Raw genomic sequence first — 4,383 nt, forward strand, 5'->3', positions numbered from 1 at the left:
TCTTTGCCATTTTGGCTATTCTTCGATCCATTTGAATGGTAGTTTTCCATTTTCTTTCACGACTTTCTGGTTTTATTTGCCATTTTAAAGCATTTGATATCATTGTAGCTGAGCAGGCTATCATTTTCTGCACTTTTTTATATGTTTTCCCCTCTCTAATCAACTTTTTAATCAAAGTACGCTGTCCTTCTGAACAATGTCTGGAACGACCCATTTTACTCTGATTTTCAGAGAGAAATGCACAGTACAACATTTGCTGCCTTCGTCCTTAAATAAGGGACACATGTTTGACACCAGTTTTTTTCACAGACTAATTTACCTCTCTAATTGAACTCCACACTGCTATTATATTGAACACACCCTTTTCAATTAATGATTCAATTACACAGAATAAGCAACATGCATGTCATTACTGTTGGGTCTGTTGGTTTTCTATTGCTCTACTACACCTACTAGTAAAATATTTGCCATGAAGAAATATAATTTTAAGCAAAACCAGTGATTGATCTGGTTAGTGATGTTGGACTGTTATTATTTTGAACACAACTGTATTTTCTGTGAGCAAAAGCCCTTGTAAAAGGCACTTGACTGTGTCTATCATCTAGTGCTGCTAATATTATGAACAGCAGCTACGCTAATTCTGTTCCACTGTTTCTGTTCCGCTGCACTACGTGGCTCGTAACAGACAAAATCGCCAGGGGTCCTGTTTGCCAGGTCGCTGCCCAAAGGTGTCACTGCACCCGCCCTTCGATAGCTCAGCTGGTAGAGCGGAGGACTGTAGGTGCTTATAAATGGACATCCTTAGGTCGCTGGTTCAAATCCGGCTCGAAGGACAGCTTTTACCAGCCGCCGGGAAGCGCGCCGTTTCAGTGAAAACGAAAAAACAGTTCGCTTCCCTGACCGGGAATCGAACCCGGGCCGCGGCGGTGAGAGCGCCGAATCCTAGCCACTAGACCACCAGAGAGACACGGACAGGCGCGTGGGCCTCGTGCGGCTGTGCGCAGCACCCAGGATTGGCCTCTAGTGGCAATTTACGGCAATTCCGGATGAGTTACACCTGAGGAAACAGCAGTTTAAACAAATTCGCTTTAAGGTCAACAGAATGTCTGCACAGACTGTCTCAAAAGACTTAAAAGAGGTCCCACCTCTCAGCTGCAGGGTCACCAGTTTGCAGTCTGTCCGGAGTCCCCGTGCGTGTACACTCGGTGTTCTCCGGTTTCCTCTCACCTGCAAAAGACACGCCAGTAGGTGGATAGGCTGAAACAAATCGCTATTAGGTATGAGCGAGGGCGTGAATGTATTTGCGCAGTGCCCTGTGATGAGCTGGCGAGCCATGCGGGGTGTACTGCTAACCGATCAGGTCTAGACGAGAACAGGTATTTCTGTCCTACGGAAAAGCTTTGACATGCAGCGATGCACACAAACGTTCACATCTGCCCGTTTTGGCCCATCGCTTTTGAGGCGCCTGGTTGACAAAGTGAAACCCTGTGCATTAGATAGATAGATAGATAGATAGATAGATAGATAGATAGATAGATAGATAGATTCAACTTCATTGTCATTGCAGAGTGCAGGTACATAGCAATGAAATGCTGTTTAGCATCTACCAGAAGTGCAAATAATAGAAATTCTGCCAATGAACAAGTGCAGATAAATATGTAAATATGTACATCGATAAATAAGGCTATGTCAGAGTGTGCATAGAGAAGTATGTGCAAGTAGTATTTACAGTAGATAAAGTGACAGGTGTAATTATAATTGTGCTAAAAATGTGTACATTATGTACAATGTTTGTACAACAGTAACAGATAATATACATATATTATATAGTATGTATAAATATAGTATATGTAAATTCATATAAATAGATAGTCAAATAGATAATACTAGGTGTAATCTATGAAATGGACAATATGTACATTAATTATATTACACACTGAGAAAAACTTATATTATGACAGAATGTACAACAGAATGTTTAACAGAGAAAAATATTATATTAACAGAATGTACAGAGTGGAGCAGAACTGTAAAGTGGTAAGTGTAGAAAGACATGAGTGTCCTAGCGGTGTAGTGTAGAGTTCAGTAGTTTTATGGTTGAAGGAAAAAAACTGGCCCTAAACCTACTGGTTCTGGTGAGGATGGACCTGTATCTCCTCCTGGATGGAAGGTTGAACAGTTTGTGACTCGGGTGGGAGGAGTCTTTGATTATTTTGTGTGCTCTGCGCAGACATCTACTGTGGTGAAGAGACCCAATGGCAGGTAGTTGGGTGCCGATGATGCGTTGGGCGGTTTTCACAACCCTTTGCAATGATTTCTTTTCACACATCGTGGAGCTGCCATGCCACACTGTGATGGAGCTCGTCAAGATGCTCTCAATGATGCAGCGGTAAAAGTTGGTCAGGATCTTGGGGGATAGGTGAACTTTCTTCAGTCTCCTTAGGAAGTAAAGACGCTGTTGCGCCTTCCGAACCAGAGTTGAGGTGTTCAGATGCCAGGACAGATCCTCAGAGATGTGGACATCCAAAAACTTAAAGCTGGAGACACGCTCTACTTCAGACCCGTTGATGTAAATAGGGGAGTGTCTGCTGCTGTTAGATTTCCGGAAGGTCTGGAGAAAGTGCAGGCCACTCCATTTGAAGTACCCCAGCCTCCAGCAGCTGTTCCCTAATGATGCGACCTCGATGAGCCGGAGGATTGTCGTCCATGATGAAGAAATTAGGCCTGTGTTGTTCATGCAGGGGCACAATAACTGGATTAATGATGTTATTCAGGTAGTATTGGCTTGTCACTGTACCATTCACAAGATGTAGGGCAGTTCTGTATTGAGTAGACACACCTGCCCAGACTGTAACACCACCACAACAGTGGCTGATGCATATCGCTGTCCTTAACGTCTCCAACATCGTTGGCAGCCATCATTTCTGCTCAACATGAATTGACTTTCATCAGAGAACAGCACTGAGGTCCACTGGTCCTTAAAAAGGGACACGAGGCAGAAGAAAGAAGAAAGTCCGGGTCAACAAACCAGGTATTAATATCATGTCATGATGTCGGTAATGTACCTGGTGATCTGCTGATATTAAATTAATGAGGAATTGAAGTGCAACATTTTATCTGTGTCAATGAATACAATCTAAACATTACATCATATTGAAAAAGCTAATCAAGATTTTTTTTTAGAAGTGGATGAGGCTGAAAACATGGTTCAGGAAGAAGCTGAGGCTGAAGCTGTAGAAAGCAAGCCAGGCGATGTTCAACCAGAGAGCAGAAAATAAAGAAATTACCTGTCAACCAGGAAACAGCTTTTATATTAAACATCTGAAGATAGATTCTTAAAAATAGACTTTTTTGTTGTTGTTACTGCTAATAAAATAAAAAATAAAAAACTGTTAAATTTCACTCAGCTCAATAATGGCTTTCAGTTCCTCTGGAGTTACTGCACAGCTCTTTATATCTACTGCTCATAGATCACTTCTTAAACAGTGAATTCCTAAAGATTAATAAGTAAAAACGATCATTTTAATAAGAACAGCTTAACTAAAACTGTGAAAATTGTGGTATTCACAGTGAATCTCCTTTATGATAATCCATAAGTGTCCCACACATTCATCTCATCAACCTCAGGATCAGACTTTACTGTCTAAGTACTGTCTTACTGTCTTTGTGAAACAACACACACACACACACACACACACATTATAATACTTCTTCTTCTTAATACTCTATTCAATAAACTTTCCACAAGGAGTGATTATTTCTGCACATGCACTGAGTCGTCTAACAGGAAGGTGGTCAGTTTTAACCTTTTGAAGGCAGCTCGACCAAACAGCGTGTTCAGGGCAACCTCTCAATGGAACAGTCACTAATCCCCATGTGAAAAAAAACACTGCACTACTCTTCCAGTCGTGAAAAAGCTTGACAGGGTCTTTACCACCGTAGACCATTCACAGACTTCCAACTGAACTAAAAATGGAAGAAAAATTTCATAGGGCACCAACAATATGTATATAGCTCGTGTATGTTGGAGTAAAATGTTTCTTTAGGATCATGGTGTAACAAATAATTTCTTGTTGAAAACGTGGCATTCGAAATCAACTTCTCTTTTTTTAACAGGATCTGACATATTTAGGGGTAGCTGACCAGCAATAACGTGCCAGCATCACCTGTTGCTGTTCAGACACGCCTGCACGTCCATAGGTAAATAATAAAACGCCAGGCTTTTCAAAATAAAAGCAAAACAGTTGTATTGCGTGCACAGCATAAATACTTGTTCATTTATGTTTAATGTCTTCTTCCCATAGTGCATCCTGGTGCCATGTGTTCCCAAGGTAAGCGACTCACACGCACCCAGGCATCCATGTGATGTAAAAGAAAACGTGA

The 4,383-nt window shown here is 41.4% G+C and overlaps 2 non-coding genes across 2 annotated transcripts; one reads left to right on the forward strand and one right to left on the reverse strand.

Moving 5' to 3' along the window:
* Positions 1-744: 744 nt before the first annotated feature.
* On the forward strand, positions 745-833 carry trnay-gua (transfer RNA tyrosine (anticodon GUA)). The gene is given in 2 exon segments: positions 745-781; positions 798-833. It is a non-coding gene; the product is annotated as a tRNA-Tyr (tRNA).
* A 59-nt stretch (positions 834-892) lies between these two features.
* trnae-cuc (transfer RNA glutamic acid (anticodon CUC)) lies at positions 893-964 on the reverse strand. The gene has a single exon. It is a non-coding gene; the product is annotated as a tRNA-Glu (tRNA).
* Positions 965-4,383: the final 3,419 nt, after the last annotated feature.

Source organism: Hemibagrus wyckioides, linkage group LG07 (assembly GCF_019097595.1).
Source record: "Hemibagrus wyckioides isolate EC202008001 linkage group LG07, SWU_Hwy_1.0, whole genome shotgun sequence".
Taxonomy (NCBI): domain Eukaryota; kingdom Metazoa; phylum Chordata; class Actinopteri; order Siluriformes; family Bagridae; genus Hemibagrus; species Hemibagrus wyckioides.